Here is a 22959-nt window from a genome sequence, read left to right as displayed (position 1 = left end):
TAAATAAATAAATAAATAAATATTTTAAGAAAAAAATCCAATTACCTTCAAATACACTGGATGACACTTACTGTTCACGTCCACGATGCCGGGCATCAACAGTCCGGGGCGGGGGGAGGCGCACACCAGGAAGGCTGACCAGACCACTCTAGTGAAGCAAAGGAGCTAGCCACTTGCTGTGCGTGAATCCATTTAGAGTTTTGGCAGTCTCTCCAACCTTTAAGATTTCATACCTCTCACATAGAGAGCAGGCAGGGGCAGGCAGCAGCCTGCCCAACCTCACCAGATGGCATGAAGTCCCCAATGCCATTGGCGTCGTGCACATTTCAAATTTATTAAAAAGCCCATGAAAAAAAAAAAAAGAAATACCCTTTGGAGCAATAAAGTTCCAGCTCCGACAGTTTCCTTTGGTTCCCAGCAAAGCCCCCTGGGTGGTTGTTGAGACGCTTAGCCAGTAATTCTTCAAGATGGCTTTCTTCTGACACGTGCACACCAATTTCCTCTGTAAGAACGTGAAGACTCAATTCCTCCAGAGCCGTTACACAGACAGATTGGCCCCAGAGATAATTACAAGAAGATAGTCTAATGGGCTCGATTAAGGAAATCCTATTACCTCAATGAAGGATCACCTGTGAGGTGTATACCCAAGAAAGTTTTCTCTGTCTCTCTCTCTATCTCTCTCTGTCTCTGTGTGTGTGTGTATCTCAGACACACACACATACATATTCATAGAACACATACTCTCTCACTCTCTCATACATGCACAAAGCAAATGCAATTTCTTATCTAGAACCACATACGTTCTACCATTTTATATTTGGAAATCAGGGTCATGCGGCTCCGCCAATGTGCAGAGTGAAAATATATTTTCACTCCGCTATTTGAGATCTCATTTAGGGTAGCATACAGGAATGGATAAAATATGACATAGTAAAGTAAGTTCAAAGCCATATGACCTAAAATCGTGGACTCTCGCTATCGCATTCCAGGCAGGGGTGGTCCCGCTATCAAACTGGAGAAAGGGTGATCTGACCCTTGTTAGGAAAGAACCCTCAGAGCGTGCATTGTCACCATCTGTCAAGAGGGGCAGCCCCAGAAGGTTGTTTCCCCCTAGGTATTGACTCTAGTCTGAAGGCTGAGAGTAGAAAAAAAAAAGATTTGGTTGTCCAAAAGTACATGCAGAGGTGGGGTTTGTATGAATGTCCACCACCAGTAGCCAATATTTCACACCTGCTCCTGTCCCTAGTGTCAGCACAGCCAACCTCAGCCTCTAAGTACAATTGAAAATGTAAAAGTGTCCTGGAAGGTTGAACGTCTGCTTCGTTCAGTTATGACTCTGTATTAAGCTCACCTCGCATTCTTAATGTCTAAAGTACGTATGTGTGTGAGAAAACAGGGGTATCTTCCAGGACGGAGCCTTTCTCATGGAGTCTGCTTCACCCTTGCTAACCAAGGATTTTCAGATTTTCTATGGTGATAGGGGTGCAGAGAGGGGAAACTGCCATCGGGATGAGAGAAGAATAAATAAAAAGAAAAATAGAAAAAAAATTCTATGACAAACTTACAACTTTTTGGAAAGCAATTTTTTAATGGTATATTCTTAAATTTCATCCCTAAAGAGCTGGAGCTGGAATAGAACCCAGTCACGTATGCACCTTTTTAATGTGTTCCTTTAATGAGACAATGTCTATGAGACCATTCCCTCCTATGACCTTCATTTCTTTTAGAACACTCATTATTTTTAATTGGAAGTTTTTTAAAGAATTTCATACATGAGTACTATAGTTACATAATTATCCAACCCCTGTGTCTTCAAAATGAAGTGTTTTCCCATATGTGTCTGTATTTGTTACTTATTTACTGCTGTGATAAAAATGTCCTGATCAGAAGCCACTCAAGGAAGTAAGTTTAGCTTGTGCCTCCGAAAGGCTACCAAGATCAACAGCAGAGTGGTGGCCAGAGCAGGGAGTTAGCAACTCACACCTCAACTGAGCACATGAAACAGAAAGAAAACTGGAAAGTGAGACAAGAATATAAACTGTCAAAGCCCACCCCAAATGACATCCTTCCTTCAGCGAGGCTCCACATCAGAAAACTTTCATTATCTCCCTAGACAGAATCCCCAGCTGCCGTCAAGTGTTCAAATGCCTGCGCCTATGGGGACCATTCCTCATTCAAGTCACAGCAGTGTTTTGGTTGTGGTTTGGATGTGAAATGTCCCCCTAAGTCTCATTCATCTGAAATACTTGGTCCCCAGTTGCTGCTGGCTTTTAGGGCATTGTGGAACCATGGACAGTGGTCTAGCTGAGGGAAGTAGGTTACAGGAGAAACCTATCCCACTCACAGGCTGTGTCTGCCTCCTGACTGCTGAGACAGCCATCCCTGCCATATTCTCTCTCCACCAGAGCCATCAGCCACCATGTCTTTCCCCACATGACACAACGATGGACCATATCCCCTGAATCATGAACCAGAAGCAGTCCGTTCTCCTTATTTCTATCAGGCATTCTGTCAGAGTGATGTGAACAGTGACTAAAACCATCTCTATAAAAAAACAAACTAACGAGTATGACTTTAATGTGGAAAACTCAAATTCCTGAAAGATGAAGGAAAATAAGTTCCACTAGAGCTTCAAGGTCCGGTGTTTGTTTGTTTGTTTGTTTGTTTTCTTCTTCTTTAGACTGTGTCCTGTGTCTCTAGCTGGCCTGAACTCAACAGGTAGCTGAGCATGACCTTGAACTTTTGATCCTCCTGCCTCCACCTGTGCTGACATTATGTACTACATGCACCACCACACCCAATTTATACAGTGCTAGGATTGAACATAGGACTTTGTACACACTAAGCAAGCACTCTATCAACTGAGCTACATCTCCAACCCCTACCAGAATGTGTGTGTGTGTGTGTGTGTGTGTTGTGTGTTGTGTTGTGTGTGTAGAGCTCTCTTTACCACTCTCCACCTTATTTATGAAGCTTCTCATATCAGCTAGACTAGCTCACCTGGCCAGCGAGCCCCAGGGGATTTTCCTCTCTCTGTCTCCAGTGCTGAATTTGCATCTCCGTACCACCCACCCGACTTTTACATGGGTGTGGGGTGGGGGTGCAGGTTGGGGGGTGCAGGGTGTGGGGTGCGGGGGGCTCACTGAGGTTCTCATCGTCACCCAGCCAGCATTTTACCCACTGAGCAGACTCCCCAGCTCCAAGGGCTTTATTACTAAGAGCTAATGTCTCCGCTTCCTTGAATTCCCTCCCTTGACTCTTAAGGGCTCTTCCTTTAGACTGGTCTCTTCACACAATGACTCTCAAAGCCCCTTGCTTCCCTTGCGTTTCCGCACTCTGAAGATTCTCACATCTGCTCAGAATGCTCTTCTTTAAAGACCAAGTAGCTGCCAATCATCTCCAAAGTTCTTTTCTCTTCTAAATATCACCCACTCCATTTTTCTATTGCAGTGCTAAATGCCTGAAGAGAACAATGTGCAGGGCAGAAGGACTCACCCTACCTCAGAGCTTTGATGTTTCAGGATGTGGTCAGTTGGTCCCATTTTTCCTGGACCTTCATGGCAGAAGGCATGGTGGAATACGGTTACTCACTTCCTGATAGCCACAGTGCAGAAAGGGGGAAGGAAGAAGTCAGGGACAGATAGAATCTTCAAAGGTATGACCCAAAGACCTAATGCTTCCAGCTAGGACCAGTCCCCTACAGTTCCTCCTATAGGATAGCACAGTTGTTGAGGGCCAAACCTGGAACAGAACCACTGGGGAACATTTCAGATCACAACCATATCGGATAGCTTGCCACCATACGACTGTCTTTCTATAAAGCCTATTTCCACAGCTCCTTTCAGTGTGAATCTCAGATCAGATCCCTCTCTGGCTGCTCATTTTCCTACTGTTGGTGTGAACTGTCGTTTATCCAACTGATTCACCCCTAAGAAGGCTTCCCTGGACAGAAAGCTTTCCAAACTACTTTCTCCTAAGAGACTACTTTACCCAATGTTCCTAATTCTGGTTATCTTAGACCCCTTCGAAAATCTGAGTTAAATTAATACCTCCTACTCTTTAAATAATGCAAATATCTAGACATAATTCTTTAAATGTAATTTCTGGAGGTCCAAGGAATCTAGTTGAATGTACCACCCCTCTCGCCCTCCCCCCCAATCCCTATCCTTCTCTCCCTCCTCTGGATAATAAATACACCCTAAAATAAACAGGGCCCCTCAAATATACTAACAGTTTTTACAGACATTTATCAAAATAAGTATTTGGCATCGATTTTGCTGCAGATACTCTATCAATGCATTGAAAATAATAAAGGCAGGAACCTTTGCATTGAGGGTCTCAGGAGGGTAAGAGAGGTAGACAATAAACCAGTGGTTGTGGAATGTGCGAGATAATGGAGTGAAACACAAGACTCCAGTCGTCTGTTCTTACATCCCAATTCTGGCTCCTTTGATGCCTTTTCTTCCTACCATCCATAAAGAGTTTCATCGGGAGTTCCATGGTCTTTGCCCAGTGTCATCTGGACTTGTGTTCTTTCTTTGTGCATCCCTAGTGCCTTGTGCTCATCTTGAAATGAAAATTCCCCTGGCCTCTAAATGCACCACACTGTGTGAGTCTCCTTGTGCACTGTCCTTCTCTGTTCTTTGGCCAAACTGGCTTTCGTTTGATCCCCGATGAAAGATTAAGCTCTCCCCAGGGATATTCCCCTGATTTCTCGAGTTTCTGTTTAGATATGCCCCCTGTGTGTTACCTAAAACTCTGTCCATATCCACATTTTATTACAATTATTCTTTAATATGCCTGAGCCCAATGCTCTGTTATGCTGTCCTAAAGGACATATACGCAATTCTTATCATACCAGAAATGCCTACTGGTTGGCCAATAAATATTGTTATGGATTAAATCACTAATTAATTATTTTATTAAAACTCTCTGTGTATAATTTGCTGCAGACTTTTGAGTATGATCTAGAATCAATAGCCCACACACCTCTGTCTCCCTAAGAAGTGTGGATCTAATTAGAGTTCTCACCACATCTGAGCAGGCCACTCTTGGCCTATAAGGAATCTGACTCTTGGTTGCTTGGCAAACAAGCAGAGGCAGAGCCAAGACCACTTAACTGAAAGATGTCCAATGTCTTACACAGAAATACGCAAAATATTTAGGGAGTATTCCTCTTTTAAGAACTAATTGTTGGGCCTCCAAAGATGGCTTAGTGGGTGAAGATACTGCAGCACAAGCCTGATAGCCTGAGTTCAATCTCTGGAACCTACATAATGCTAAAATAGTGCCTATATATTTTATATATTGCTATATATTATATATATTGCTCTCTAACCTCTACACATTCGCTGTGGCGTACATAACCCTACACACACACACACACACACACACACACACACACATACACACACGCCCTTCTTGGAACAGTAGATACTAAGAAACTGTGAAAGTGATCACAAAAACTCATAGACACAGTAGTTCTGCCATCCCAGTGGAGAGTTTCCCATCTGTATTCATTTGCTTAGACAAATGGCTGATCTGCTTCATAAGCACTGGGGCATCTCTGTGCCTCGCCTTAGGGGCCAAAGCAACTCCATGAAAATTAAAGTAGAGGGGAAAAGAATTAAAGGGACCTGGATGAAAGAGCACAAGCCTTTGTGTCAGGCACACCTGCTTGAAATACTGGTTCCTCCAAGACTTACAAAGTGACCTTCCCCCCACTCCCAGTGTTAGCTGAATCGTGCCCTGTGCAAAGCTCTATGGAGTGTATGGAAGAGGTTGGAAGCACCTCGTCGTCCCCACAGTCTGGAAACTTGAGGCACTGCCTTCAATCCCTCCTTCTGTGACATGAGGCCTGTGTGTTCACATGGAAAGCCCCTGGGAAGACGAGGTGTGATATATGTGAAAATGCCCAGTACAAGTCTTGGCATGAAGTAGACACTCAGTAAACACCACAGAAGGCACAGCTCATCAAAGCTAGTCAAGACAAGTTAAATAAGCACAAAAACTGCAGCGAACGTTCGTGTCCAGTGAATCACATGTAAAATGCGTGCCAGAAGCTAAAACTTAGTAGAAGGGGCGGGTAAAACTCAATAATGGTATTATATAAAAGTTATTATGTTATAAAATATGTTATGAATGTTATAAACATTATGTTATGTTGTTATTATGAATGGAATTCATGATAGTTTTGATTCAATAAAATATGTTGGTTACCTGTTTCTTTTTAAACATTACTACTAGAACATTTAAAATTGTAATTGCTGTCAGACAGTGCCGAGCTAGAGAACATAAGGCAGTTATTGGCTCTAAAAAGACTCTGTTGGGGTCACTTCACTGAAGAAGTGACCTAGTACATGTGCCACTCAGTAATGGCTGAGTAGAGAGGAAGACACGCAGCTGCAAGATCCTGGTTTTGTCCCCTCATGGTAGTGTTCATAAAAAGTATCAAATGGCACCAGAGCATGAGTGTTCTAGTCATTCTGGTTCGTAGAAAACTTGTGTGTGGAGCTAGGGTGGGTGGTGATATTAGGGTCTCCACAAAGCAGCAGCAAAGATACCCACACTTTTCATGACGGCTGCTGTGACTTCCTTCTTTTGGAGCCCTGGAGAGCAGAAGACTTAGGACAGGTGGAGATTGTTGCTGGGTAGAAAAAAACCATTTGTGTCTGTATGTCCTTGGCAAGTTATTTACTCTAAGTTATACCTATATCCTGGACTTGTTGGGAGGACTGAAGACACAAATGCATGCAAACCATGAAGCCCAGTGTGTGTGCTCAGTCATTGGTGACTGTCACCATCAGCCTGTTTTCCGCAATGATATCTTCTCTGCTCTACAACACGTGGCATGTGTTTGCTCAATCAGTATTTGGTGAGTGAATGAAATCGTTCATCATTCCATCAGGCAACGGCTGCTTATGAACATTCCTAAGATTCTAGTCTTATCAGGGCCCTGTCCCCGGGGCCAAGTCTCTGAGTGTGGGCATGAGTCCAGTATAAATAACCCCACATGCTGAGAACCGGCCATCGGATGACTGTGTTTTCTCTTGTTGTGGCTTGTGTCCTTCAGTATTTATTTCACCCTCAGGCCATTGAAGAGGCAACCCGGCAATATTTCTACTTCTTTATTTCTTGCATTATACCCAACTATGGAGCACCCCTTTTCCGGCTGTCCACATTGGCAGTCTAACATCTATTCTGACTTAGAGTCCTTTTGTAGCTAATCAAACCTCACGACATTCTATTGGCTCTTCATATTTTCTCTAAGCCCAGCAGAGGCACTTTGGATTATTATATAATAACCTGGGCTCATATCTGTTCAGGCTATAACACCCTTTTCGCTCTGCAAATCCCCCCGGGTTCCTTTCAGCTTGCAAAGGGTTGGTAAAAGAACTGAAGGGGTTACGCGAGGGTGTTTGGTGGGATAGCACTGTTTGCAAAGAGTGATTATCCCACACTTACCAGCATTAAACTGGATTCAACAACTCCTAGCCTAGGATTTAAATGATCTAAATCCTTCTTCATTTGGCAGCCTGGTTTTGCCCGTTATTTATTGCGCTATCCAATTTATTTTCATCTGGGTGCTTGGAGGTTTGGCCTTTGGTGTCTTCAAAGCCAAATGATTTATACAAATAATAAAAATACGGGGATTCTGGCAGTGGAATCTGAAGCAGATCCACCCCCCACTCCCTTTCCTCTTGTGTGGCTCAGTTCATCTCCTACACGTTAACCTTGGGCCTTTGCATCTTCTCCTGGGAAAACACATTTTCATTCTCGCTCTGGGCCCAGTGAGGAAATGGAAATGCCTCACTCATTGGTGTGGAGTGGGCTATATGGTGAGGTGAGTGCCTGGATCTCAGCTCTTTGGATGGGAGGTATAGAGCAGACCCCTTCCACATTATAGAATCTGGGCTATCACACCAGCCCTTGAGGACATACTGATTTTTGTCCCGTCTGACCTCTGAGGAACCAAGATGCTGCTGCCTCATCTCACAGGGACAGAGTAGAAGAGGGGAATCCTGAGGGTTGTCTGAATGTGACCAAGTAGAAGGAGGCATTGGTACCAAAGCTTTAGCGATTCAGATCTTGAGCTTTGCTAGTAAACAAACCTCGCAATAAATCCCAATTATGAAAACTACGAGCAGAGGTAGCAAGTAGCCATGCTGTACCTCAGTTTCCTCAGCTACAAATTGGAAATAGTAAAGCCTCAGTAGTTACATAGGCTGAACAAAGAGAGAACTGAACATCTGCAAAAACTGAATGGAAATGATGCTTTGCCTATTTGTTTCTTACACCAACTCTATGGTACATGTAAAACAGTTAAAATGGTGACCAAGAGACTAGAGACTAGCATGTGGGAGGCCTTGCTTCTATCCCTAACACTGCAAGGAGAAAGAGAGAGAGAGAGAGAGAGGAGAGAGAACAGAACCTGAGTGTGCTCAGTAAATGTTAGCAATTGCTATGTCTCTCACTGCTGCTTCTGCCACAGTCTCCACTCTGACCTCTGTTGTTAATGTCACTAATCAATCTAACCTTCAGTATGAAAGCTCAACCACTATATTGTAAAGACCTCAAAACACAGGGGTCTGGCTAGCAGAACTCACCCATGGTAGTAATTAGAGCATGTCCTCTTAAATCAATTCTCTTTGCCTCTCCCTCTCCCTCTCCCTCTCCCTCTCCCTCTCCCTCCCTCCCTCTGTGTATACCTTCACTGCCTCAAATGCACCTTTTCTGAAGCTGATGCCACTTCATATCTTCCTGCTGGAAGCCAAATGTCCATGAGCAGTTCTTAGCCACTTGGAGTGCATTCAGATGTCACTTACTTAGAATTAGAGACCTCATTCATTTGTGCAGAGTCAAGAATAACTCTACCGGGCCCATCTGTTCGGGGAAACTAGAAAGAGGCACACACGCCCCAGTGAACTTCACACCCCACAAAGTATTACCTGTAGGCATCGGCAAACCCGTAAGTGCCACTGGTTGTACATGCCCCGTCCTGCTCTCACAGTTCTGTAAATGCTCTCCCATGCTTTCACAGATGTGCATAGACTGCATTGCTCGGTTGTTCGGTTGAATGTGAGTCGCTAAATGGTAAGGACGGGGCCTCTGTTGCTTGTATGTGAAGAGAAAGTGATGCTAAGATCTCCCAGGAGTCCAGAAGTCCACATCTGACCCAAATTTCTCGCTCGTATTCTACATCCAGGGCCAAGAGTAATGCTGTGCACATAAATTTTGAACGACTGTGTGTCAATAATTTATGAGTAACAAATGGAACTGTTTCCAGTGCAACTTTTCTTGGCTGAAGCTGCAACAGTACAAGATTAGGATCAGTCAGTTCAGCTGGGTTTCCTTAAGCAAGGTATCCACCATCACCAAGCCTGGTGTTCCCCAGCTACAAACTAGACTTGGGCGAACACACAGCCTTGTAGTGTTTGTGGGTTGAACAAAGAATGCATTCAAGGATATATAGCTCAGCTGCTAGCCCCAAATATTCCAACAATTGTTAGCTACTAGTATTTCTTTTCTCACTTGTTTTTATATCCCAAAATCCTTGCCTTCAGTGTGCTTGATTGATGCCATATTTGTTGGTGGTTAGAGCATAAGCACCACGATTTCATTAATGCTATTGTAGTTCTTGGTAGTGTTTATAAAATTTACCTTTATGGTTTTGTTTTCTCGTTTCCATTTCAGGAAGGCTGCCCGTTATTCTTGCTTTCAAGGCCAAAGCCACTGTGGAAATTCCAGATAATGCCTCTTTCCCATGCCTGTCCGTCCTCCTTTCCCATCACCTGACACTTTGCTTTCCCTTGCTTTGAAGAGAAAGGATAGTTCCTGAGCATTCAGAGCTGAAGGCTGAGGTATCCCACAGAAAATTATCATTTAACATTGTCTCACTAACGCCTTGCAATAAGGAGGACCTTGAAGACACGTTTATGCTTGTATGTGTGTGTGTGTGTGTGTGTGTGTGTGCCAAAAATCCTCTTATTGTGTGTGGATGTGGGCAAAGGGGCATTATTAAAAATTTTTGATTCTCGTAGTCACCCTATGCTGAGTGTCTTACCTCTGACCTCTTGCCGCCACTGATAAGCAGAATTCATGATTGACGGTTCAGCTGCCTCATTTTCTCTCAGGGTAACAAATGAGTCAGCATCAGAAACTTTGCCAGGAGGCCTGAGTCATAAATATCCCTGCAAGCCATCAAGTATCTCCTGGAAAGGTTGTTTCCAAACAGCAAATGGGGAAAGAGTCCTTGGCCCTCACCTCAATCATCAAGTCAATAGGAGATATTTATAGTTCTGCCTTGCGGATAAAGAGGGGAAGCCAAAGCCAACGATACAGATACAGAGATGAGTTTGACCCCCTTTGAGAAATGATAAACCTCTTATAAAAATCTAAAACATTTCAATGGATGCACACACTCTGCCCCCAAATTTGCATCCCTGTTTTATTGGTTTGTTTCGTTTTGTAAGGACTTACCACATGCCAGGCATAGTGTTAGCTCCTTTATCTTTTCAACCTCACCCCTCTCTATGAAAAGATGAAGATATGTCTGTATTGTCTTACAGAAGGAATCAAATCTCCCAAAGGCTATCATCTAATAGGTGATCCGCTAGGCTTTGACGAGAGCCATGTGACTTCAAACCTGAGTTCTTTGTTATTCAAACTCTCTGGAGACTGAGGGAAAGTGGAGGAAACTCTAGAGATGTCAGCTGTCCCTGTCTGCCATCTAAGGTGCTAATCATATAATAACAAATTAGCTTACTGTAGTTATGGGTTCTGGACAAAAAATCATTTTACATTTCTGCCCAGAACTATAAGCAGAACAATAGGTGCCTTCAGATGGCGCATGCATTAATAAATACACATCACTGCACTTCATTCCAGGAGCTGCCAGGTTCCCACAATCCTACTGCTTCCGCAAACATTTTAGGGGCAAGTAACTGATAATCATTAAATATTCCCGAATTGCTACTGTAATAATAAATAAAACAGAAAGGCATACTTCAGTAAAAGGTGCTCACTTTGCCTTTCTTTTTCTTTATTATTTCTGCTATCACCCTCCATTTTTGTTTTTATCCATCCTAGCATCTTTGGAATTGTATCTGCTATCAGGCATCTTCGTGGTGTATTCTGTGCTATCTAGCAATGAAGAGGTTAGAAATGAATCCAAGAATATGCAGTGAATGGCTCTGGCAGAACGGGATATTCACGCCAGGTTCTTCCTTCCAAACTCACCCTGAAGCACTCTCCCCCATTGGTAGCCACAAAGATCTCAGTTTCTCATGGAAATGCAGAGTATCTCTGGCTACATGTTCAGGGCCATTCACCTTGACACCCAACTCTTTAATGACAGATGTCTAGTCTTCCCAAATATTGGGGCCTTATGGTCTTTATACATCCAAGGTGAACTCTGTGACCTGCGATATATAAATAATATAACCACGAAGCTCATTCTCTCCTCTGGCAGAAAAAGCAAAAAGTAATATTTTTTTCTGCTTGATAAGTAATAATTCTTTTTATTACTAAGTATGGAAAGATGATTTCATTTTCAATTATTCCATTTATAGGAGTCACACAATGTCATGAGTAACACTGAGCTGACACCTTTGTTCCCTTTCTAATGCTGCCTCTCGTGGACTACACTCACTAAACCAAATCTCTCTTCCATGTCCTGCCCCTTCTTTCACTGAGAAATCATTTCATCTACAAATGGTTACCTATTTTATATTTAAATTTATATTTAAAGTTACATATGCTTAATACTGGAAACTGAGAAATAGAAGTGTATCAAAGAAGCAAAATTAAAAGTGAAAATTTCACTTAGATTTAAAAAGGTAATTGCTGTATGGCATTAAATACAGGTAGGCTCTAACAGTCAGACTCACAGAAATGGCAAGTTAAATGGTCATTTTCAGGGGCTGAAGGGGTAGCTGTTGTTTAAAGGTACAGCATTTTAGTTAGATAAAAGGAAGGAGTCTTAGAATTGCAGAGTAGGAAAATTCCAGATAGGGTAATGTGTGCGTAGCTCAAAGTTACCAATCAAATGGATTTTAAATGGTTTCACAAACAACAAAAATGGTTGAAGTAACAGATTATGTTAATTAGTTTGACTTAATCATTCCATCAGGTAAACATATATGGAAATACCACACTGTACCCTATAATTATAAACAACCATTATTTGTTATTTAAAAAGGAAAACTAAAATAAAAAAAATCATATCCTGCAGTCTTGCCCTTTAGACCATAATATGCTTTCTCCCTGGCCTTAAGAAATCATATCTATGTTTAATATACTTCAGGGATCCAGAGTAGGAAATGAAAACTATCCAGCAGCAGCATACTAAGACCTTGCACTTGCCACCGCCTGCAGTGGAGCAGAACATCAGACACTGTTACCTTATGAATTTCAGCAAGCAATTCTAGAAATCCAAAAGAACACCATCTGAGATTTCTCAAAACACTGGAGAATTTCATCTTGTAAGAAATGGCCACACTCAGCCATCTTCCTAGCACCCCTTCATATGGAAATGTGAATTCAAGGAGTCCTGCTTTAGGTGTTCACATCCTGGTGACAGGGATGCATAAACCCAACACTCACACAAAATCACTGAAGTGCTTTTCTTTTTGAAATATGGAATCTTCTGTGGCTCTCTAGGCATCCTGACGATTGCCCAGCAGCATTTGTGAACACGGAAGTTTGGTAATTTACCCATCAAAGGAGACTATGGGAGATGCTTGGTGCGGTTATTGGCTTAGCTCAGACCCCAAGAGCCTAAGGTTCACAACGGTGTAGCTAAGACATTGACTCAAAGGCCAAGCTGTGTGGATTTGAATCTTGGCTCTTCTACTGGCAGAGCTTAGGTTGTTAGAAGCTGCCTAGAGCCTTCCTGAATCTGAATTTCTTTTCATCAAATGAAAAGTAACAACATTAATACATGAATTTGTTAGGCAGATGAAAGATGTTCATGCGTGTTTGATACAGAAAATGAATGAAAACATTGTTAACACCTGAGGGTATGAGTTTGTACCCAACCATGGCTTGCTTCATGGTGATCCCCAAAGAACTCTTCCTAGACATAAACTTTCAGGGATCAGTAATCTACTTAATTCTTTGTCTCCAAAGCAATCGTATTTAGTTTAATGTACATACTGTATACTCACTGATTGGCTCCAAATCAATGATTCTCAACCTTTCTAATGCTGTGACCCTTAATATAGTTCCTCATGCTATGGTGGCCCCCAACCATAAAATTATCATCATAGCTAATTTTGCTGCTCTTCTGGATTATAATGTCAATACTTTTATAAATAGGGATTTGTCAAAGGGGCCGTGTTCCACAGATTGAGAACCACAGCTCCAAATAGTAAGATTCTTTTTTTTTTTCTACCTGGTTTTTGTGCCCAGTGACTAGACGCCAAGCTGTGTGAGTGGGTTGGTGGCAGAGAAAGCACTCTCCCCAGGAGGCTGTTCCTCTCCTTCCTCCCTCAGACAGAACAGTCCTTTTAACCCTTTGTTGCACGCAGGACAGAAAGGGAACAGGAGTTGGGGCAGAAGAGCATTGAGGATCTTGAATGGTTTTTTTTTTTGGCTTAAAGGAGACCTCCATGCCTGAGTTATCACTCACAGAGTCCTTGTTCTAGTTTTCTGGTGTGCCCCGCTCCACACGTGTTGTGCCAGACAGAGGAGTAAGCAGTGGACAGAATAGACACAGGCACTACCTATTAGGGTCTAGTGGGAAATTGAATGAGTAGATGGGAAGTATTGGGGCAATACACCGTTTGGAGAGAAATTCAGGTTGCTATAGGAGACTTAGGGAGGTTTCCTCTTCTAACAAATAAAGGCCACTAGATTTAGAGAAAGCAAAAGTCACCATATTAAAACATCAAGTAGGTGTGATATTGTTGCTTCAAAGACTTCCGTGTCCGGTATAATCTATACATATTGTGTTGAGGGAGGGCAATAGCAGTGCCTCAAATATCAAAGCATTTTCTGTAGCCAGTGTTCTGTGGTCAGCTTAGACCACCTTCAACAGTTGGAGGAATTAAGGTTGCTTTGTCCTGAGACAGGCTTTTTAACACTGTAAAAGAATGTATACATATCCCAGCTTCCAGGAACTCGTATGCATTAGCCTATGGTCGGATGCTGTTTTGTTTCTCTGAACTGTTTTATTTCTTCTCTGTGATAAGTTAGTGGCAGAAAGACAGTTTCTTCATGCTGTTTTTCCTTTCCATTTTCCTGATAAAACTGTATCGCTGCAGAAAAAATCAAATCTAATCCTCAATATATTTAGCATGAAAGCAATAAGGAGCATTAATTCACTCCAGAAACAGTGAAATACAGTTGGGTACTCAAAGGAAGAGTCACCATGGAAACTGTTTTCTTGAGATTCTGAACTCTCCAGGCTCCAGGCATGACTAAGTGAAGAAAGGAGGGTAAGTGGAAGAGAAGCAATATCTTGCCCTTTCTGTTGTCACTACAAATGCAGCAGAGGGATTGCCATGAATTATTGATTGCGTGCATAGACGGGGATATGAATTAGAATTATTAAACTGTTGTCTTGTAAATGAGGGTGTCGGGACACAATGGAACTCGTTCCTCGCTGTTCCTCTTTCCTACCCGTCAAAATCCTGTTGAGCAATCAAAGAGCTATCCTAAGGTCAAAAGTTTGAAGGGAAGTGACAGGAATTAAGGCGATGAAAGAGTCACTTGAGCGACAGCTAAAGCATAAAGCTTTCGGGACTCCCAAATACACTTGTCTTTGTGCACCATCTCACGATGATTATGGCTTCAGAATCTCTGCAGAGATATTAAATACGTAAAGGTCAAAGGTTGGCTCTTGCCTTGGGGACTGTGTTAATGGATGTGCTGGAATTTCTCTAAGGAAAGCCTGGCAGATGAAACTCCTTCTGTCTGTGCGCACGTGTGTACAGCTCACAGTGCACCCACTCTTCCTGTCCTCCTCTTCTCGCCTCTTGCTCTGTAAGTGTTTCTCTCTGACACCTCCCAAGTGTGTATAATAGCTCTGATGATAAGGTCTAGTGTGTGTTCAGTGTCTCCTGGGAGTCAGGGCTGTTCTGGATCCTTCGCACGGTAGCTGAAAACATGGGCTTTTGTTGGGGTTGTGACTATGCTTTCTGTATCCAAGTGAATAAGGAAGCAAATGTCAACTCAAAATATTTATGCCCTTGTTTACTTCTCACAATAGCCTCTGAGAAAGTGTCCTTTGTGTGAGTGGGGCCAATGAATTTTGGTGATGGCAATTCATTGGACGGAGTCAGTGAGAACCAAAACATGGGCTTGAAACCTCATTTGAATCCTACCTACATCAACTGTCCTTTTGAGTACCACCATGTTTTTATTTTAAAAGACAGAAAACTTGCTTTTTTAACCTGCATTCAAGCTCACAGCTGTTCAGGGGCTAGGAGCAGAGGCCAGCCTTCGGTACAAACAGAGATACACACTAAGTACTTAACAATGTGCCCGGTCCCTCACTAAATACAAGAATACAAAGTACAGTGGAGTTCCTGCCTTTGAGGGCTTACCATCTTCAAAACAAATTGGTTCAATGAATGAACCAGACAAGGGTCAAGGACTCGGAGAAAGGAGGTTGGTGTAATTGGTGTGGTTGCTGACACAATCCCCATGGATTTGTTCCCATCCTCCAAGAGTAGAAGGAGTTTCTGCAAGGTGAGGGTAAGAGAGGCAGACATTTAGGGTAAGATTTGCAGCACAATTTTAAGCAGAGGTGTGAAAATAAGTGAGAAGAGTTTGAAAAGAACAGGACACGCCTTTGAGAAAAGTGAGTTTGTCAAGCAGGTTGACTAGTCCACCAACTGTTGACAAACTTTCAACACCAGAACAGGGAGCTTTGGGTTTTGTCAACCAAGTGGAATATCAAAGCATCAGTTTGTGCATGCTAAAATAGTCATCACTTTCCTTAAAGAACGGTATTTCTCAATGTCTGTCCCAATGGTTTTTACATGTGTACACCCGTCTCTATTACCCAGATTAAGTTTTGGGGTGCTTTCAAGACTTCACAAGATCTCAGGGTCCATTCTGACTTAACCCTCTTCTTCCCCTGGGTATTATCACTCTTCTGATTTCTGTGCAAGGGTTCGAATAGTGATAAAGGGAGAAATAACAATAACAGCTTAGGGAGGCATTTAGTAACTTCTAGGATACGGTGTGAGGCATGAAGGTGAGAGGTTTCAAACAGGAAGGCCAGCCAAGGGTGTGCTGAGAGATTTACAGGCTATTTAGTTAGACCCACACACTGCAGATGCAGTGATTGCCAGCATGTCGTATCAACAAGGAGACCAGTAAACAGTGACTTCACAGTGTAGCAGAGGAGGAAGTAAGGTGCTTAAAATACACTTAAAATGAACACCTGAGCAGACTAGGGGAATCAAGGAAGACTTGCAGGAAGAACTATAGGGACTGGATACATATGGGTTAGACGTACGGGGTGGGGAGGTGGAGATTGGCATGGCAGGGAGGGAGCGGGTAGAAAGGTAAAGGGAAGACAGAGGACCCACCCCCTGTGTGTTGAGGAAATGGTTAGAGAGGAGTGGAAGGAGAGAAGAGGTCTTTGTAACAAAAGAAATGTCTAGACACGGTTTCTGTTTTGCCACAGGCACCAGGTCAAAACAGGTTTATTCAAGAGCAGTGTGGATCCGGCAAGCTGACTGTGGCGAAAGTCTGCACTTGTTGTCCATAAATTTTCAGATGTTCCGGGTTACCAGCTTTCTATTATAGCCTATACTATGGGCAGCCACCTGGTTGTCAGTCATCTCCCTTTGAACTTGAGCCAGAAAAACCAGTCAGGCAATGAGCTTTCCACCGTCATTCACCTATCTGTCAAGATGGAGCTGTTTCTCTTGTGCTTTTCTCGGCACATTCTTCAGCTTGTCCAAGCCATTTAGTTCCCGGCACTCCCTTCTGTCTCATCTATCAGCAGGCAGTAAGTAGCCTTTGTAGCCCCAAGCTCAGCCCCAGCCTTGCTGCTAGCTGCCAGTGGCCTCCACTCCCTGTTTCAGACCGTCAGCATCCTCCATGGCGTCATGAAGAATAGTACCACTCACTGGATAAGGAGTGGATGCGAGTTAACACACAATGCACTGATGGCCCTGGAATAGGGCCTAATGCGGTCTCCAGTGAGCTGTATCCAGACAGGGACAGGCCTGAGGCAAGGCGCAAAGACTCAAGCTGGAAGGCAGGTGTTGCTGAAAGCTAGCTGGATAACTGGGCAAGTCCATAAACTCCAGGTGCCTTGGCTCCTCTCTTTAAAAAGGACGCGACAAAATGACATCTATCCCACGGGGAAGGGGTGCGCAAGTTAGTGCTTGTAAAGTGCTTAATAGGGTGTGTGTGTGTGTGTGTGTGTGTGTGTGTGTGTTTGCATGTGTGTGCGTGTGTGTGTTTGCATGTGTGTGTGCACATCTTTATTCTTTATTAGTACTATTGGCACTAGTTATCATTTCACATCCTGCTCGGCCATATCTGTGTGACTGAAAGAGCAGAGCCTGCCATCCTGCAGGGCTGTTGCCAAGAGCAGCTGATGAAGAGGTGCGCGTGGCCCGGTGCCAGGCACACAGTCGGCCCCCCGATAAATGTTTGCTGAATGAATGAGAGCGAAGCACTTCTCTCTAAATGTTTTCTGTAAATGTTTCATCCTAATGATCACGGGGAGCTTCCATTCAGAAGGAAGTGCCAAAGAAGTTCACAGGGTGGCGGTCTGGGCTTGGACCTGGTGGATTCTGATTATGTTGAACAAAATAGATTCAGATGAGCCTATTCGTGCCATTGAAGCTGTGCCAATGAGCAGCAAAGTGTGCTTTCAAACTGGAGGAGGGCCAGGATCTAGATTTTCAAATCAAAGTGAATCCTACCTGTGTCTAGCATCTTCTCTCTCTCTCTCTCTCTCTCTCTCTCTCTCTCTCTCTCTCTCTCTCTCTCTCTCGTCTCTCAGCCTTGATATTTGCCATGCTTTTTTATTTACTTACAAAATAAAACACCTCTGCAAAGGCTTCTGAAAGTCTCAAAAATCTGGCCCCAGATGTTTGAAAGACTTTTGCAGATAAGGTAATCAATCCATTTGGTGGCCAGATGCTGTCTGAAAATGTTCCTGCTACAGCACAGCGAGATTCTAAATTCATTAGAAACATAAATTAATTAAATCTAATCAACAGTGGGCGATACAGAAGATTAAACAGTGAAAAACAAATACATTTCCAACTGGGTCACATTAAAGCAAGAGAAAAACATCTCTAGGCTGGAGATAAGGGGGAAGCAAGTTAACCCTTCATGTATTGTCCTCAGCAGTGCTCCCCAAATCCCAGAGTCAGGACAAGGATGCCGTTCTTCCCAAGTCAAGGCTCTACTAGAGTTCCTTGGACTCTTTCATTTCTTTGAGTACTGTTCTTGAGTGGTTTGGGTCTTCGTTCTGCCTAAATGCTATGACAGTCTCTACCATATACCATATACGTAAAGGGCCTCTGGGGAAAGACCCTGGGGTGGGCTGTGGGCCATGCCTAAGTAGCAGTGCTTACCACATCACCTTGTCACATAGATGTGGGAATGGACAAAAATGTCCAGCTGTACCCCATGGTAAAGCAGTTACCTGAGTTCAGAAATGTACCTGTCAACACTGTCACCAACACCAGAACAGCCCCTGGCTCATAGTAGTTGGTCAACGAATCTCTTTAAATGTATGAATTGTGGATTGAGCCTCTTTGTGCAGGACTTCTGAACTTTACACACCTATATTAGTCCTGGATGTTAGGGATCAAGGATGAGCATTTCTCAGAGCACAACTTTTCTTCCATGTAATCTCACTGTAGGGGCTACTAATCTCTAGGACGTATTTTCAAGGGCTCAGCTCCCAGTCATTGTTGTGTAACGTGCTTCTCCTTTGTCCCCTACCCTCAGTCTAGATGGCATTGAATAAGATTCTAGGTAAGCTAAGAGTAAGTTTCTGGAGTCAACATCTGGTGAGATTTTGGCTGTGACTCACTGGTTTCCCTTGCTCAACCCTTCCACCAGCTGGTGCCAATGAATGGCCCTAGGCTGTGGGGAACTGAGGAGATTGTAGAGAGGCCAGTTTGCAAAGGATGTGGAGGCAGTCAAGACCCTCGGAGGCTGAATCAAAGTCAGATGTTCACAGAGACCAAGTAGCATGAAAGGTGAGTACAGATAGGTCAGGAAAGCCGGGGTGGGTAAATAAGGCATTGGCAATACAATCTGGTGCTGGGACTGCACTAGAGGAGGGTGGGAGACCTTGTCAACTCAGGATCTGGGGTATTTTTATATAGGGAGTTGCCCCCTAGCTATAGACTGAAAGAACAGTGTGGGAATAACAGCCTGGTCCTGCCTGTGGTTGTTTGTTGTTGTTGTTGTTGTTAAAGAGAATAATAGTCTAGCCAGCTGTGGTGGCCTACGCCTATAAGCCAACTCTTGAGAGGGAAGTTGAGTGTCAACTTGGGCTACAGAGCAAATATCAGAGCAACCAGAGCTGGAGAGAGGAAGGGAGAGAGAGGAAAGAGGAAGAGTGATTATAACATCTGGAGTTTTACAAATGAAACTTTGTGATTTGTAAATGTTGACACCCTGTTGAAAAATTTGGATGCAATGTGAGCTGGCACTGTAGTGTTATTGAGCAAAACAATAAAATAGCTCTGCTGGTGAGATTTGGCCAACCCACTACAGCTGGGATTGGTAGTCCTACTGTGTGAGCTGTGGAACCCTGCACTGCCTTTTCTGAGTCCCATGAGAGTGATGCACTAGGAAAAACAGCAAAAACATGACCACAGTTACCAAGAATCTGCAACATGGCTCTGTCCACTTCTTACTGCACTCACCCCTCATCTGATCCCCCTAAAGGAGCCACCACCATGGTCCTATTTTACAGATTTTAAAAAAATGAGGTTCAGAGACCTAAAATCATATCACCTACAAATGGCAGGCATGGACTGTGTCTCTCTGACATCCAAAGCCATCTGTTAACTATTCACTGAAGTTCAGTGTGTTCCAACCTTCCCAATGCTGTGTCTCTCCATTACATTTCCTTGTGTGTAGGAGGAGACCACTAGTTAGTTCCCGGCCACTTAGCCCCAAAATAATGACACAGAAACTGTATTAATTAAAACACTGCTTGGCCCATTAGCTCTAGTTTCTTATTGACTAACACTTATATCTGAATTTAACCCATTTCTAGTAATCTGTGTATCACCAAGTGCTTGTGGTTTACTGTCTAAAGTTTCAGCATCTGTCTCTGGCAGGAATATATGGCTTTTCTCTGACTCTGCCTCCTTTCTCCCAGCATTCAGTTTAGTTTTTCCCACCTACCTAAGTTCTGCCCTGCTATAGGTCCAAAGCAGTTTCTTTATTAATTAACATATCATATGCATAGCATACAGAGGGGAATCCCACACTATTCATGTTACAGTGACCCCCAACATCAAATTATTTCATTGCTACTTCATAACTGCAATATTGCTACTGTTATGAATTATAATGTAAATATCTGATATGCAGGGTATATGATATGTGAGCCTTTGAGAACTGCTGCTATAAGTAGTGATCTTCTGATCTCAGTGTTAATGTGTGTCTGGCACCACTACAAGGGGTGTGTGTGTGTGTGTGTGTGTGTGTGTGTGTGTGTGTGTGTGTGTGTGTGTGTGTGTGGAGAGAGAGAGAGAGAGAGAGAGAGAGAGAGAGAGAGAGAGAGAGAGAGAGAGAGAGAGGAGAGAGAGAATATTCCCCACCATTTCATAGATTATCTCCTAGGTAAAAGCTGAAGCTGTCACTTAAACTCGGTCTGGGTAGCTGCCCTTTCTGCCATTACTGACTCACTGACAGCTGTCACTCAGCCTTCACTGTAGCATTCTGCTAACTCGAGCAAAGACCAGCAGGCCTTCAAAGCTGCCTCCTCCACTAATAAACTGTCTAATCCAGCAATCCCTTCTCAGTCATCCAGCGAGCCAATCAGATGTGTTTGGTTGAAGTAGCACACTGGGTCAGACTTTTGGCATAGAAAGATCTCCCCAGGCAGCCTCTGGTGTGCTAATGTTTTTCTTCCTGAAGAGCCCAAGAGTGTGAACTGTTTCAGACAAGGGCTAAAACTGAAGTATCACAAGATTGTACATTTCAAAATGTGTGTATGTCATTAGCTGAGCATGTGTAGGTTTGTGGTGTTTTACATGTTAATAATTCCTAGGCTCTGATGCACCCATTGTGTTGTGTGCATGTGTGTGTACATGTATGTGTGCATGCATGCGTGTGTGTGTATGCACGCACGTGTGTGTACAGTATTAGAGAACACAAGCCCAAGTCACTGGTAACAAGTATCAGTGAGATTAATGAGTATCCCAAGAATCCATGCTTCCAGTGAGCACTGACTTTGTCCCTGCTACTCATGAAACACTGAGCCAGTGAAATGTCAGCTATGCCATTTTTCCCTGGTTGACTATACAGTCTACAGGGAACACAGTAACAACACCAGAACAAACGTAAAACCACCATAGGTTCTGGTATTTCGTGGTGAAAGTGTGTGCTCCTTTTGAGGAGCGATGTAGAAAGGCTTTGAAAGGTGCCGTCAGAAATAGCTGCTCTCAGGGGTGCCAGTTAAGTAGAAACTTTCCAGATAAAGAGATGGAAACCAAAGGAGAATGGGAGTCTTTAGATAGAAGGGGAGCAGCAGGCGTGAATACCCCAAAGTAGAGGGAGGCAAGGTATTTTTATGGGGTCCTGTAAACACGTGCACAACCAGAATAGAGTGAGAAGAGGTGTCAGGAAGCTATGTAAGACCACAGTTTCATTACCATTAAATAACCACAGGACATCCTTAGAATGGTGTCTAGTACATTTTATATTGGTTTCCATTCTGCTGAAGAAGCAAGAAGTGTATTTGAGATCATAGCTAGCACTGAACAACCCTTAGTAGTTAATGCTTTGATTCCTCCTGTTGCCAGATAAGACACTGAATTTTATTTCTTCCCAAGAATTTTCAGAACATAATCAACAAACACATAGTCATGGCTAAAAAACTACACTAGACCATGTTGGGAAGGAAGGAATCTTGCTGCCACATTTCTTAGCAATCAGATATCTTGAGCCCTCTGCCTTCCCGTCCTCTCCAAAGGCAAAGATTTAGACTGGAGAAACCTGTCGATGAAGAATTCCCTAAAAGCAGATAAATTGGGAAAAAATGGAAACTTGACCTGATGTCCATTCCTCTCCCATCTGCTGTGTTCGGGGTACTGCTTCTGAAAATGGCTGCTTAGTTTCTCAACAACCAGCTTTATCTTAGAAGTATCCCAAACCATGATGCTGCAGCCATGGACCATTGCAAATAACAAGTTCTAGACAAGTAAGCTGGTGTGCGCATTATACAGACCAACAGTTGTCCCATGAACATTCTAACTGGCCAGCTATGGACCAACTATGTCTTGTTTGCTGTGTACAATATAAGAGCCTATGTAGTAGAAGAAAGGCTAGGGAGATGTCAAAGAAACATATGATTCTGTCTTCAGAGAACTCAACCTAGTTAGGGAGATAACCTACACTGATGTGGGAGTGTCATATATCAATCTGTTGATTTCATTGGTTAAGGAATAAAGAAACTGCCTAGGCCCCTTGATAGGCCAACCCTTAGGTGGGTGGAGTAGACAGAACAGAAGGCTATGGGCTGGGAGTTGAGTCAGAGAGTCGCCATGATTGTCCCACTCCAGACAGACGCAGTTAAGATCTTTCCTGGTAAGCCAGCTCATGGGCTACAAAGATTAATAGAAATGGGTTAGATTAATATGTAAGAGCTAGCCAATAAGAGGCTGAAACTAATGGGGCCAGGCAGTTTCTTTATTCCTTAACCAATGAAATCAACAGATTGATATATGACACTCCCACATCACTACACCCTTCATATACTCAAGCCATCTTCTGGCGTTTGTACCATAA

General features: G+C 43.3%; 1 protein-coding gene across 6 annotated transcripts in view; it reads left to right on the top strand.

The window, feature by feature from the left end:
• Ppp2r2b (protein phosphatase 2 regulatory subunit Bbeta) overlaps nucleotides 1–22959 on the top strand; it is a 399374-nt gene that overhangs the window by 268494 nt on the left and 107921 nt on the right. The gene's annotated exons all lie outside the window — the stretch shown is intronic.

The sequence above is a fragment of the Microtus ochrogaster genome, chromosome 18 (genome assembly GCF_000317375.1).
Source record: "Microtus ochrogaster isolate Prairie Vole_2 chromosome 18, MicOch1.0, whole genome shotgun sequence".
NCBI lineage: Eukaryota > Metazoa > Chordata > Mammalia > Rodentia > Cricetidae > Microtus > Microtus ochrogaster.
This window is presented reverse-complemented; position numbering and strand designations above follow the sequence as displayed.